General features: G+C 44.9%; 1 long non-coding RNA gene across 1 annotated transcript in view; it reads left to right on the top strand.

The window, feature by feature from the left end:
• LOC306805278 overlaps positions 1-4,693 on the top strand; it is a 38,033-nt gene extending 33,340 nt beyond the window's left edge. Inside the window, exon 4 of the long non-coding RNA XR_013775170.1 lies at positions 4,080-4,693. This is a non-coding gene — a long non-coding RNA (uncharacterized lncRNA). The remainder of the gene's footprint in view (positions 1-4,079) is intronic.
• The last annotated feature ends 11,043 nt before the right edge of the window (positions 4,694-15,736 follow it).

Below are 15,736 nucleotides of genomic sequence, written 5' to 3'. Positions count from 1 at the left end.
TTCTTTTGGTTGATATTCAGAAAGTTAGGATAGAGATGTACATTCAGAAGATTCTAGAAAATTGGTTGAAATTTATAAAGCTGGGAGAACTGTGGGGTTTTTTTTCACAACCCACTTAAGCAGCTTCTGGTTGTGGTGTCCTTTCATTTTTGAGTTATTAAAATAATTGGCTTTTTTTAGATGTGTTGCAGTTGTACACTAGAGAAATCTTGTAAAAAATTTATGAGTACTGATATCTTAATGCTATTTCCTCACAGACCTCTCCTTCCTTTTCTAGTTCCATTTGTAATTGCAATGTATTGACTTTTCAGAGATCAGTTTTCCATATTATTTCTATTTAGGGAAAAGACTTATTATTTAGCTGAGAAGAAATTACTGCAAAGGTATTCCCCTGTTATAAGAGAAGAGACTTGGGGACTGTGATCTGTGATAAGAACTCCATCTAGATCTGTAACTTGACAGGCTTTCTTTCTATGTTCCACTGAAAGTTCATAGACAGAATCTGCCCCAGAAAAGCTCCTTGAAATTTCCCCTTCTGTATGTCACCAGATTTCTTCTACTGCAGCCTCCTAGCACTGATCCTCCTCTTCTTTCTCTTGATTCCACACTAATAATGCCTCTTCCTGGGCTGTGCATTTATATAGCAGATGATAATGGTGTTCACAGAAATGGTGGGGAAGTGGGAAGACACTTAACATTAACTGAAGGAAAATGGATTTCCTTGTTCTCATCCTTACAAATTGTTCATTTCAAGCAAAGTTTCTCCAGGAGGCCCTGCAGGCAACATGTGCAGCAGACTCCATTCCTGCAGCATATTTCCCTGGCAGAGTGCTGACAGATACTGCTCTGACCAGCAATTCTAGCAACATCCCTGTCTGTCCAGCTGTCAGAGGACTGCCTGAGTATTTTCAGAAAATCAGTTCTAATAGCCTCACCATTTCATCTGTGCAAGGTCGTTAGTCCCCAGGTAACTATTGAGACAGACTGTAATTACCTCCTGTCTGCTGCACTATAAATCCTTGTTTTCACTCTCAGTCTGCACTGGGGCCAGTCTGAAGCTTTCCTCTGATGTGGTGATCAACTTTGGGGAACAATCATCTCTCCAGTACTTCTGAGAGAGCATATCTTTTCTGAAAGCTACATCCTCCCACCTAGATTTTGTTTGCCTAGAGATAGGAGTTGCTGGAGAAAGTCCTCTGTCCAGGATTAGGTGTAGTGTAAGGAACAGAATAGTCCCTGGTGGCTCTGCTATCTGTGGACTCAGTACTCCTTGACCTGGATCATGAGGGTTTGTATTTAGGGACTGCAAATCGTCCTGAAACAGGCAGGGCCAAGATGGCAGAGCTGTAAACTCCTGCCCTTAGTCCTCTCCCTGTGCAAGTAGAAATAAGGCACCTTCCTCAGCTGATCTTGTGTGATGTGTTTGGCTGCTTACCTTGGCTTGTTTGGCCTTCTCAATGGCAGTGGAGTTGGTCTTGCTATTGTTTGCTGGGCTGGGTTGGTAAGTGGAGGGAAGACAGTGCAGAATGGTTCTACCTTTGCCACCCTAAGGATGTCCTGGCTTATGCATGACTGACAAAGCTCCTGGTGCCCCAGTCAGCTCATCCTCACTCTTCAAGGGCAGAGCAATGAGGAAACTCCCTCTCCCTGCCAAGGAACATCCAGACTGGGACTTGTATGTGAGAAGGAATTGTTATCTGCTCTCCATAATCACTGCAAACCATATGCTTTTGGAGGCACCTAGGGCTGGGGGAGCCCATTGTACAAATCAAGATGAATTAGGAGGATGTCACGATGATCTTTGCACATAATAAGGAGAAAGAAATGGGCTGAGGAATATTGGACAAATGAAGAAAGGGAGCAATCAAGGAGAAAAGCTAATTCTGGGCAGGGATACTTGGCTTGGCTGTCTTCCCTGAAGGCTTGTTCCATTAACGTTTGGATATTCAGCAAAAGCTGTCTTTGCAGGAGTAAAGAGATAAGCAGAAATGTTTCGTTTAAAAGTAGCAGAGCTCCAGGTTTCAAGTGCATTCTGTCTGGCTTCCTCCTCCTCCCTCAGTGAAATACTCTGGCTTTTCTGTAGCAAAATATGTGAGTAAGTCTGGGACATGCCTGGGTTCCCTGTGCACATGTGGTTCTGCTCCCCTCTTCTGATTTCATCCAGATGTCTTTTTTAATTATTATTATTGTTAAAGCGTGCTGCTATTAATAACTTGGAAGTGGGATTGCTTCTCTTAACAGCAACTGGATACAAACCCAGAATTTAATTTAGTCTTCATTTAATGCTGGCTTCTTCCTTCAGCTATTTACCATCTTAGTACTAAAAGATGCATTGTCCAAAATAGGATGATATGAACCTTTCCTTTGCACCTCTGAGCTGACACCTGAAGGTTGCTGTTATAGTAGTGGTTATACTGAGTGCTGAGTATTGTTATGAAAAAGTCACTAAGATCCAGACCTTTACAGGTGGGTTGGCTGCCTGGTGGGGCCAGGCATGTGAAATCAACGTGAAGATTTGGTTGAATTGAGGTCAGGATATTCAGCATCTCACAAAAATGAGCATGGTCTGTAATTACCCATGGTTTGCAGTATGCACACAGGAATTTGACTTTGTTCAGCATGCAGAGGTTCATTGCCTGGTCCTCAGCAAAGGCAGCACACAGGCTTACATGTTTCTTCTCAAACAGCAGTTTCACTGGCTGCTGCTGAGTTTATATTGCAAGTTTCAGAGCGTGTCTGGAGGGATGCCACTCCTTTGAAAGAGGCATTAGCTGTCCACAGAAGTTTTGCTGCAAAGGAATTGTACTGGGTTCATTGCCTTGCTTGGCACCTTTGCTGAAGTCATGAGGGGCAGGAGCCTGAAAATGGCAATTTGGCTTTGTGGGTGAAACCTCTGCATGTCAGATATGAGATAGGTCTGATGCTTAGAATTGTTTTGAAACTTTGGAGGTATTTTTAGACACTTAAATTTGCAGTCCTACCATTGAGTTGAATGGAGCATCTGCAGCTCCCTTTGCCTATAGGTAGGTATGCTGAATGTGACAGTGATCATTTGTTGCCAGTTGACACAGAGAAACCAAACATGAGCCAAGCCTCTAGGAATTGTGTTATGTGGTGCTGTGAGAAATGAACTTGATGATCCAGCAAGTCCCTTCCAGACCTGCATTCCTTTGGTTCTGAAGCTGGAAACATGAAAACAGCGTGATTTCTGAGGACCTTGTTAGCTTTGGCTTTAAGTGGTAGCATGTATCTCCTGAGAACCATTCATAACATGAAAAACTTTTCTTTTTTTCTTAATGGTAAAAAACATTTTGCTCAACAGTGATTTAATGAGTAGAATATTCCCATTGTCAGGGTCTGATGCTAATAATAGACAGATGGCTGGCAGTTTGAAAATCAGTCAACACAAAATTTTTGCTGTATAAAACCCAAACAATTTTAACTTGAAAACATTGAACTGCTTATTCCACAGTCAGATTGTAAATGAACTGGCAATAAATACAATCTACTGATGTGTTTATACTGCAGAAATCTTGAAAACACATATAGCATAAAATGGTGCATCTGATGTTAAGTGAATTACACATATGGAAAAAAGGAGGTGGGAAGAAGGAGCCTGACAGAGGGTAGGAGCAAAGCAGAGATGGGAAACAGCAGAACCAACAAAAAGTGAAGACAAAATTCACTGGCTTGTTTCTGAGAGACAGTTCTACCAGATTCAGAATTAGGTAATAGTTACACTTGGTGCTGTGTATTGTTTAGAACAGTCACTAAGAACAAAGCCCTTGTGCTGCTTGACTGTGATCAGGTGCACAACCTAACAGTGTCACATTGTCACTGGTGTCCCTCCTGTTACTTTGTGGGAGCAAGAAACTCAGACTGATAACAGTGATGTCACAGAGCCCGAGTGTTTTGGGGAAGCTGAGGGAGAATTTGCACCTGGAGGTGTTTCTAAATTATGATGGCCACCCTTGGGTTTGGGTCATCTGTATTCCAGCACTTTGTCAGGGGTAGTTCTCAGTCTCCAGTTCATTACTGTTAATCCTAAACTCCTGATTTCTCTTCACTGTTATCTCTAGCTTTACAGGCTCTGAGATATAAGAGCACAGTCATTGTGGGGAGCCCAGTGAATCCACTGCTTGGGATTTAGACTAACAGGAATTCCCACAAGAACAGGAAGTTCCCTGGCACTTTCCACTGCTACTTACTGCCTGAAACAAGGCATGAAAAACATGCAGAGTGTGTATTACAGCCCTTCTTCAGAGATGTGTCTCACTGTCTAATACTTTTGATGAAGAAGTCCCATGTGAGGAGAGTTATATTAAACAATTATCTGGACAAGTACTAGAGAAAGAGGCAGCAATTTGAGATCTGTTTTGTTCTTGTATATGGGAAAAGGGCAGGAGCTTTTCATTGTCACAGAAAGCTCAAGGTGTAAAGTGGAATACACTAGAACAACTTCAGGGCTGCTCTCGAGCCTGAGAACTATTGCTTGGCCTCCACATTAAACTGAATCCCCACATGGGGAAGAAAGAGTGGAAAATATCGTATTGAGAAGTGCTATATGAGAGAGCAAGAGATATTGGACCTGCCTGGATTTATAAAACAAGAAAACAATCTATGTAACAGCATTGACTTTCTTGCAATCATTCCAATGAAAAACCAGAAGGAAGATTTAGAAAAAAACAAAGCAGGCTACGGAAGAACTGCAAGCACTCTATTACAGAATATTTATGCAGTAGAATATAATTTATCAGCACTTTATGAAGAAAAAAATTCCATTTTGAAAATAACAGCAATGATTAATTCTTAAGGGAAAAAAGTTTCAAATTTAGTCAGTGAAAAAAAAAATCAGTGATTCCTTATTCTAAATAAGATGAAAAGAGTATGATCTCAGTAACATCACTGGAGATCAAGAGCTGCAAAATAGTGACATACATCTACTAAAGATTAAATTTGAAGTTAACCTGATTGTAATGAAAGGATGAGATGGATGTACTTCAAAAGAGTCACTCAAACTAACTAGTGTAGCTTGGAGGAAGAATAATTTCTTCTTAGTTTACAGAGAAAACCTCCAGTTTAACCAGGGAGCTATCAGTTTTTCTGCTATAACCTAGTAATGCAGAACAGACTGTAAGGTAGGCTCAGCTTTGTGTCCAAGTCTAATCCTTTCAGGTTAGCTGGAGAGACTCTGCAGACAATTACAAGCTGCCTATTCCCAAAACATCTGGTAGAGATGACACAGCTTAAAATATTGAGCAGATACTATAGGAAGAGGTTGAAGATTTACATATTACCTTGATCCATGCAGCTATTTACTTCCATTCTTTGAGCCACGTGTTTTTTGACCTCTAAATTAATGCATCTTTTTTACTTACAAATATGCAGCATGATGTATTTGAAATAAACTACAAAAATAGGTCCAATGGTGGAGGTCTTCTCACCTTGAACTCAGTCTGTGCAGTAACACTGTATGTGTAAGAACTCCAAATGTGCCCATTTGGATTTTGGGAGTGATAACACCACATTGACTATGGCTGGGAACAGGCTTTTCTAGCTGCTGTACCCTCACACATTTCCAGAATTCAGTCATACAGTTCGGAAGTAAAACATAAATTACAGCAGAGGCAGAGAGTAATTGACAGGTATGAGGAAAGGGGAGAAAGGACCTATTGTGTGAGAAGCAGACAGCTCTGCTGACCTGAAAATATATTATTCTATGGAAGCACAAACCAGAGGGTTTGTGGAATTTGCTCTCAATTCACCATGAAAATGCTGGGCTGGGGCAACCATCCATTTGATGCGGGTGGTCCTTAATGCATGTCATAATTTACACTTAAGGCATATACGATCCCTTGAAATTCCCTTCTTAGGAGGACCATAAAAACAGTGCTGCATACGGAGCTCACTGGAGGTTTCTGCAAAGCTCCCCCATTGTCAGACATAAACACATCCTATTATTCTAGCTTAGGTCAGAGTTCAATGACTCCCCAAAGCTTATTTCAGCCCTAAGCTGATCCCACTGCAGTCCGGGTGGGCAGAGTAGAAGTGTTTCCAACCCAGCTTCCTTGCTGTGGCTGCTCCGCAATGGGAAGCAAACCTGGCTGCTCAGGCTGCAGGTTAATGCTCAGCTTATCAGTGAAATCACCCTTGCTCGTCCTCAGGCTGCTTTCTGAAGGATTTTGAAAGCCTTACTGAAGTTTCCTCTTCTCTGTATAGGAGATCCTAGGATTATCATTAGCCTCATCTTCAAGAACAGAAGTTAAAAGACTTCATGCAGGGAATCCTTGTTAGCACAAGAAATAGATCACAGATGTGCCTCTGCCTGTCTGCTGCTGTGGAGGCAGAGCCCAGCCCGTGCTGCAGCTGTGGGCTCGGCCCCATTTGGACACAGATGTCAGATGTGCTGCTGGAGCCACTCCTTGGGGCCTGGGTGGGCATTGCCCCTCCTCTGGGCACCATCCCTGGGCCTGTCTCCAGCAGGGCAGCAGCAAGCAGCCAGGGTGAGGAGCAATCCACTTGGTCTGGACGTGGCAGTTCCCTAGATGGAGGCTCTTCCTTGCTCCCAGTTTGCCAAATGTATTTGCCAAATGCACTTTTCAGGGTCGTTTGTTTCTTCTTGTTAGCATTGGGGTGCTAACAGTGCTATCTCCAAGAAAGACACTGCTGCCTTTGGGGATGGTGACCTGATGGTCAGTGCCCAGGACAGGGCTCATAGATGGCAAATTAGAAAGCCCTTCCTGTGCTGAAGAGGATGAGATGGAGCTGTAGAAGGGTTTACACTTGGACCAGAGGTCTGGGCTGCACAAGCTGGGGAGAAAGCACTGACTCCTACCCTGGGAAACTAATGGTGAAAAGTTTACTCTGCACTTCATATTAGCTGACAGGAGGTACAGCTATCTCTGAACTGCCTGGCTCTGTGGTACAAGGAATGGCTCCACAAGAGCAGGTAAGAAATGTTTTGGCCATAGCTGCAGTTCAGGGGTCAAAGAGCCAAATAAAGCAATGAAGAAAGAACAGAGAAAAAATAATTCTGACAGCAGAATATGAACAGAATGAAAACTGCTTCTTGTTGGCATCTCATAATAACTGGATCAGGAGAAAAACAGGATCTTTCACCTAAAATTGCAATGTGCATCAATATTTGTCTTTAGTCTTTTAGTCTTCTGTCTCTCAAAATCAGGTAGTTTGTATCCTTAGATACAATCAGCAAAAGACCAGAATGGCAACTCAAGTTGAGAGATTTCATGCTGGATCTGGCCCTTGGTAGTATTTTATCTCTAATGGAAAGAAAATAGCAGTGACAAGGCATGAACATGCACAGTGTCTTTCCCTCCCATGGCCTTCCCAGGGGAGCTTTCCCTGCTCAACTCGTGACCAGCAGGCTGTTTCCCCTCTCTGAAATATTGCCCATTCCCTTCACCAGAAGTTTCCTGTGCTGACTGAAATATTAAAAAGGCCAAACAACATGGGGGAAGTTTGTTTATTTGTAGGGCTGCATATTCATGCCTGGCTTAGGCCCTCCTGCTGAGGAATTCCAGCTATTTTGCTGGAAATCTGGGGCAGGGAGTTCAGGCTCTGGTGAGAATGGGAGCTTGTGGTGATGCTGGTGCCAGGAGTCAGGCCCAGCTGGTCAGTGATGTCCCCATAACTCTAACAGGGTCAGTGGGGAAGAGGAGCTGGGTGGGCAGGGGACTGAGCCCACAGGGCTCTGCTGGGCAGGGTGAGTGGAGCCCAGGCCCATGGCCACCCTGGGGTCACTGAGCAGCACGAAGGAGAGGGGTGTGTGCACCCCTGCCAGGCCCATCCAGCTGCTCCTGGGGCTCTGTTTTTGTTGTCCCTTTGAAGATCCCAGACCAGCCTCCGCTGGAAGCTCCTGGTTGCTCCTTGCAGGGAGGGCTGTGCTGGGGGCTGTGCTCCCCATGGCATCCCCCCAGTCGTGCCCTGAGAGCAGGGGCTGCACCCTGGGGCTGTTTTTAATGTTTAAAGGCAGCCCAGCAGTGATTAATGCCCAGCCTGGCAGCAGGGCCTCTCTCCACAGGCCTGGCTGGTGCAGGCTCCCGTGGGCACCTCCTTGTGCCCTTCCCTTGTGGTGAGGGGCCATGGCTCCCCTGCTGTGGTGTCTGTGGGGAACAACAGCCCCCAGGGCTGCCCAGCTTCCTTCTGCTGCCTTGGGAAGCCACCATCTACATCTTGGGAAGCACCTGTGCTTCCTGCCTCTCTGGGTTCTCATTGTGTTAGCCAACAAAACTCTGTCCCCCACCAGCCTCACCGGAGCACCGACATGGAGAAGGCTCACAAGGATTGCACAGACATGGAGAAGGCTCACAAGGATTGAACATTGATCTGCAAGCCCTTGGGAGCATGAGATGGCTCAGGCAGCTCTGTCCATCTCTGTAAGCAGCTGGCACAGCAGGATGTATCAATCCATTTCAAACAATAGTTCTTCTCCAGGTCCAAAGGAAATACAGGTTTAAAGAGTTGCCTTTAAATAGACAAGTTAAATAAAAACAGTAGCAGCAGAAAACTGCAGTATGCATGAAGACTGTGATGACTGAAGCATGAGACCTGGCAAAGATTAACATCCCTCTTAGGGGCCCTAATAAACTTACAGCTGCTTTTCTCCTGAAGCTGTAGAGAGACCAGCTTGTGTGGGTTTCAGCACAGAACCAAACTGGGATGATGGGCTTGCTGTGTCTGGTCCTATGAAATCATGTTCTTGCATGGTTACCCATGGAGAAGAGAGGCTCACCATGCTGCAGACACTTCACTTGCCTCCTGAGCTTGGAGTCCCTTTGTCTGTGTGCTGCCAGGACTCAGAAAGCTGAGGATATTGGTTTTGCATGCTCTTCATTAGTACTATTTCAATGTTCTTTTTTTTTTTTTGCTGACAGTTTCTACAGAAAACATATTTTTATTAGAAAATGCCGTGATGTTTCCAAATTTCTAGTGTTGGATGACATTTGAGTTTGTGTGTGCTTTGCAATTAAAATCTTAAATGGTTCCTAAAAATGAAAACAAAGAAGAAAAACCTAATATTTGAGAGGGGGTGGATGTTTTAAAAAGAAAAATTAGCTGTTGCTTCTGCAAATTGATTTTCTGGCAGATGATTATATTACAACCATTTTTCATTAAAAAATAATCTGCTGACCAGCTGTAGCACATTCATGTTTCAAGAGAAAGAGGAAGACCTCCACGTGCTGCAGTTTGGCTTGGACTATCAGAAGGTTGGAGGGGAAACAGTAGTCCAGAGGTTTTCCTGAACACTGCAGAGAGTGGTGCAAGCAGAGCATGGAGTGGCAGGCAGATCCTGCTGGGCTGGCCATGTGTGTGGCCTCACACTGAGCCCTGCATCTTCCTCTGGCACCCTGACACAGCACTCCCTACCCCTGGAAGGCTGCAGGGACACAAACCCCATAGTCTGCAGATGTATGACAGTGGTGCCAATCTGTTCAGCCAGGCTGAAGTCAGGATGTCTATCCATCTATGGGGGAAATCTCATTAAGAGGTTAAAGAACATTAAGGTTTGGAGAGCAAAAGCATAAATGCAGTCCCTGGGCTCTCCAGTGACTCTCTGGAAATCACTATGACCATGCACAGGCTTGAAATTCTGTCCCATCTTGCAAGCATATGATGGAAGGTGATGTAGAGGTGACTTTTGAGGCACCACAGCACTAAAATTAACACTGGCTGACTGTGCAGACAGGAGTGGCCCAGCTGTGAGAGCTGCTAAGAAATGCCTGACACACAGGTGATACCCAGGCACAAAGATCATCTGCAGTTCCTATAGTGTGCTGCCAGAGCTGAGAACTGCAGAATGTCCCAGGATATGGGCTGGAGGCTTATCAGGGCAGGGTCAGGGCTGCAGCAGTGGGGCTGCATAATTGTCAGCTTTCTCTTATCTGAAGTTCTCACTTTATGTTTGGTTTCTTTTCCTATAGCCCTCTTTCTTTGTCTGTCTGAATGAAAGTAAACATGTGTAGCTAAGGATCCCAAGTTAAAGGCTGCTTTCTTGAGCATCCCAAAGCTCAGTTGTTGCTTCATCCAATTTTTCCACACAGCAATTTTCCAGTCGGATTTTAGTCTGCATTCTAAGCATTCTGGTACCTTCGGGTTGTGATAGAGCACCAGAGTTACAGAGGCAGAAAAATACTGACCACCAGTGATCAGTTTTTCTGATCACTTACAAAGCAACAACCAGCTCTACTTCTATACATTTGTAAACTAACCTGTGTTTGCCCAGAATGTGTTGTAATTTATTTCTGTGTTAACATGTACTGAAGTTCCAAAGCCAGTAACTGTGCAGCTAGAGAGAGGACTGAACTTTGTAAACTTACTCTTTTTTGCTATCCTTTCTTAGAAGTCTTATCTCCATTGTGGTTTTGCACAGAAAGGCAATGGATATGTGTGGTCTATTCTAACTGTTCAGGGGTTTGAGCCAGTCCTGCTCTGGCCGATGTCTGCTAAACCTTGGCATGCAGCAGGCACGAGCGTTGGAGTGCAGGGAACTGCACCTTGGGCTTGCAACTAGCAGCAAACCATGCCAGGACTTTAGCCCCCTGTTCTCCTCCAGAGGCAGTCTGCAGTGTGTGCAAAGGGGCTGGCATTGAGAGAGCATTGCCTGGTGACAGCCTAGTACAGAAGGTACCAAGGAATCCCAGCGCTGCAAGTGAGAGGTACAGTGGTAATGGTACCAACATAACACCAAGCAGTCATGCTGCTGGGCTGCATTTTGCAAATGAGAAAACTTTCCACTACTTCTTTGTGACCTACTTATCAGGCTGGTGAATCTGTTGAGGAAGATAAATACTGAAATATGAGTGTGATAAAAGATGGGAAGCCATGCTGATGCTTCCCATCACTTACTTACTTGCTCTCCACAAATATTCCTGCAAGTAAAACTCAGACCACAAAAATGCTTGTAGAAAGCTCAGAGCTTCCTATCAGCACTCCAGGAGTTTGTATCATGGCCAGTTATCTTCTGTGCTATTTGCTTTGTTGAGAGCAAGTGGGCAGAATTAAACGGGGTTGAATCCAGCAATATCACGGTAGGAATCAGTTTTCTTCCCATGTACCATTATGCTCCAGCAATCTTCTCAGTGTTGGTGGAGTGTGCTCAGCAAATATCTGCCCTCTGGCTCTGTGCAGCAGTTGAGTATTGGCACTGGACTAGCAGCATGAAATCAGGTGTTGACCTGCAGCCCACCTCCCACTAGGGAGGCACTGTGCCAGCAATCCTTACTGGGTTACATGAACCACGGGCTCAGTGCCAGGAGTTTGCTGTCCTGTTTTGCTGGAGCTAGGAGGTGCTCAGCAGATTTCCCAGGCAGGAACAAAAAGCCTTATGTCCTATTCAAATTTCATTTAGGAGGGGGATATCTCCCAATCTGGGCTTTTGTCACTTCTTCCCCCTTCACTCTCACTGTGTATCACATGAGCTGCCAGTCAGCATTGGAGTTGGCTACCTGCTCCAGTTTGCTAGCACTTGGTGCACTTCAAATCTGGCCAAACTTGTAAGATGATGGTTTTGCCAGTCAATCAGGATATCTGAAACTCACTTGAGGTCTCTGTGCCCTGTACATTTTGTGTGGGAGGAAACAACACTTCATTCCAGGAGGTGGCAGGGTCCCAGAGGACTCCAGTTTCACTTGTGTGAGGCAGTGGCTTTTTCTTTCAGTATCTGTACAGCATCAAGCACAGAAAAGGGCCTGGCCTGAGGCTGGTGCACCTATGTGGCATCATAGCAGTAGTAAACATGGAAGCATGTGATATTTGTCAGGGAAAAGCACAACAATCTACTCTGATTTTTTTGTATTTGGCTATATACATTGCTGGAAATTTTGCAAAAACCTAGCCAAAGGAATTATATAAACTGCCTTAAATGTAAACCAGATACTGTCAATTTAGGGCATTTGTAGTGGTGGTGTAAACTGAGCCAAAAATGCTGAGCTGTGAGTCCAGGAGACAGCCAAAATGCAGCCAAATTTTTTTCCCTGTGTTTAATTTAGTACAAGTGTGACTGGATAGGTACCAAGCCGTGATCCTGGTCACGCTCTGAGTAGGGAAACCTTAGGAGAAAGTGACTGGGGACTTTTGGTGAGAAATCACAGATCTTCGATCAAGTTTTATGATGAGGCCACAAAAGTGGGTGAGCTGGTACCTGGAAAACCTACCCTAAGGGTTCCTCTGTTATGTTTATTAAGGATATGCCTGTGAAGTGATATGAAAATAGAGGGGAGTTCAATCTGCCCATCCCCAGCAGTCTGGAAACCATGAGAACAGAAACTGGATGACCTTATGCTTCAGCTGATAAACTTCACTACAACCTTAATTTTGGTGCCTGTAAAGCCCTGAGGACTGAAGCTGCAGAGATGTGTCATGTAAAGGGCCATTCTGCCTCCCTTGAATTTTATATTTGTATTTAAACACCTGTGGATGGCTACTGTCAGAAACTGGGTGGGAGTGGTCTTTGGGCATCTGCCTTTTTTTCCTGGTTGGATTAGCACATGTGCCTGTGGGGAGATTAAGCCTTTTCCAAAAAGGTCTTGCAGATGTAGTTCAAGCAAAGCTTTAAAGGTGGCCAGTTCCAGCATTACTCAAGCTGGAACTGCATGCTAGAGAGAGCTGCATGCTAGAATGCTTCTCTGGGAGGTGTGGTCCAAGCAGGACTGGAAGCCAGACAATTCAGCATGAAATAAGGTGCAGATTTTTTTACAGTGAAGAGAATTAACTACTGAAATAATTTACTAGAGGCTGTACTGTACTGGGTTCTCTATCACAAGTAGTTTTAAATCAAGACCAGGTGTCTCTCTAAAATACGTTTTTATAGCAGAAGGATGGGCTCACCCCACCACAGGGGATGATGTTCTCCAGCTGGTGTGATGCCAAATACCAGCTTGCTTGACTGACATTTTCTTCTGGATTTAAAAACCCATGGATCTTGTATACAGAATTAATTGTATACTCTGTAACAGGGAATGTCTCTTGCATCTGGGAAAGTCTGTCAGATTTTTGGAGTTGCCTCATGCAGTTTATGCTAAAAGAAGGTGTTTCTGCATGTGGGAGACCAGATGCTCAGCAGGGCTGCTGATCCTGGTGTACTGAAACACCTGGGTGTTTACAGTCTAAAGGAAGAGCTGAGACATACTGATGAACCCACTTCCTGCTGCTCCAACAGTGGATGGGATGGAGAGGGATGGATTTCTGTACTGGAATTTGTGCCAGGAACTGCCATGCTGCTGTAAGGCAATGGAGTGGAGAAACAGGGCTCCTTCTTACCTGCAGGTCAAGTATGTGCAAGAGTGAGGGTGGGAGAAAGACAAAGGAATAGAGAAAGCAGCTCAGAGTTGCACTGATAGCAGGACTAAGTTTAGATGCAAGATTTCACTCTTATCAGTAGCAACTGAAACCAGCTTGGGAGGTGGACATCCAGGAGTGCAAGCATAGCTGGGTTCCTCTTACACTGGGCAACAGCTTGACTGCTGCAGGAACTTCACTAAAGTCAGGCTAAAAACTGAAACTGGAGAGACAATAGAGAAATCAAGGAAGGAAAAAATTGATCATTCCCCACCAGAAACTGGCTTCTCAAAGCAATCTCATAAGAGCTACAAAATCCATGTAGTCAGCAATCCTGGTCCCAGCTGTCCTGAGGCCTGGAGAGGTGACATTGCAAACTGAGCTGTGAACAGGGTGAGAGCTGTGGGGGACAATGTGTCCTGCACTTGCCAGGCACTGGAATCCCTTTGCAGAGCATGCTGAGCACTCAGCAGTGTAGCCATGGTGCTCTTGTGTTCCTCAAAATTGTGCATCTCTTTCAAAGCTGATTGTTTATCCCTTGGCTGACTGAGGACATACACATAATCCATGACAAATAATTTTGATTCCGTGAGCAATCTCTCACTTAACTACCTCTCCCAATCATGCCCATCACATTGGCAGGCTTTGCTGACAGAAAATGCTCCATTTGGCAGACAAATTCCTGACATTTACAGCTTCTGCTTCAGTTCCAGTACAAACAGCCTGCATGGCAACACAACCCGACCCCACTGGGCTGCTGGCTCAGCTCATTATCATTAGCTGCTTTAAAGGCAGCCTCTAAAAATCTCTGTGCTTCCCCCCTCAGCACCTCACAGTGTGAATGCTGTAGCTGGTTTACAGATGGGGAAAAGAAGTCACAGGAAAACATAGGCTGGTTCTGGGATGCTTCTTCACAGTCATCACTCATATTGAGTAGGTGTCTGAGAGCTCTGTCTGAAGAAGGGGTTATGTGTGAACACCCCTGTCATCCTCATGGAATCCAACATGCATGAAGTGAAAGAAATTTTTACCACCTTGCTTGAGCTGGCTCAGGGCCAGTGTGCAGAATATTGCTGAGCATCTGCAAATCACAAACTGGAAATGCTGTGGTTCCCTCTCCCAGTGGGCAGTGAATGTGCACTGCTCACCACAGCTGGTGGTCAATGTTCCTCTCACACTCCAGCCCCTCTCCCACCCTCCAGGGATCCGCTGCTAGGCTCAGACATGCAGCCCCTGGTGTGAGCAATTCATGGGTGCCATGGGCTGGCCCCACTCTGTCTTCAATCTACTGCCCCAGGAATGGTGGATGTCGAGAAACACTGACATTGATGCTTTTGACTTATTTGCTTAATTGCATTCCCTGGCTCTGGATCACTCTTAAGCCTTGGAGAACTGGGTCAGATTTCAAGATATTGGAGTGCCTACAGATGTAGGTGGGCTCCTGTTGGGATCTTTAAATATTCCAAACTGCAAGTCAACCACCCCACAAAATCTGCTTACTTTTTCTGACTGTGTGAGAGGGTGCCAGTCTCAAAGGAAGCAGAGAGTTCAATGTTTGCATGAAATGATGAGCAGCTGATTGTCTGTCCTGCTCTCTAGCTCACCTGTGTACCTTACAGCCATGGCTTTTGCAGTGTTGCACACTTGCTTTTAGATGCCTTTATTCAGCACTGTGGTCTGATCAGCGCCTGCTGCTGAAAACACAAGTTCAAAGAAAGATGTGCACCCAAAGAGCACCTTCAGCCTGTGACTCCAGACCCTGAGCCTTCCAGAACTGACTCCTTTAGCCTCCATTGTTTTTCTTGCCTTTTGTGCCCTTAAAACACTTACTTCATTTTTAGAACCAGATTAAATAAGCAATCCCTCTGCTTTCTGATGGCTGTTTTTGAGCTTTTCTGAAAAGCACAGAGACCACCAGAAGCAGCCTTTTTGTTTTTGCATCACATTTGAGCCTTGCCTGTGATTGCCTGACAGATCAGAGGAGAACTTCTCCTGCTCTACAAATTCTTCCTCTTTGCTTCTCATGCCTTTCCTGGCTGAAGTGCTCCTTTGGAGGGCAGGAGACCAGGAGTGCCCATGTGGAAATGGCACAGGTAGTCCCAGATTCCTTGCCTGCTTTTTTTCTTCTTGCGCCAATGAATGCCCAGAAATATTGCCAACTACAAAGAAGAATTTCCTCAGCTCAAAACTGAAATTCTTTTGAACCAAAAAAACCAAAAAACAACCCCCCCCCCCCCCCCCAGTTTTAAAGATTTATATTTTTTCAATTCAAAACTGTCATCTGAATGGGGACTTTAACCAGAAGGGAAACTTTCATCTCTACTGAAAGCATTTTCCACTTCAGTATCTGGCCAGGTCTGACTCTGCCCTGGTATTAGGAGGTGTTTGTTGGATTTGCTTAGGAATCATCAGAGGAGAGGTTTATGTGCCTTGTGTCCAA

The sequence above is a fragment of the Erithacus rubecula genome (genome assembly GCF_903797595.1).
Source record: "Erithacus rubecula genome assembly, chromosome: 9".
NCBI lineage: Eukaryota > Metazoa > Chordata > Aves > Passeriformes > Muscicapidae > Erithacus > Erithacus rubecula.
This window is presented reverse-complemented; position numbering and strand designations above follow the sequence as displayed.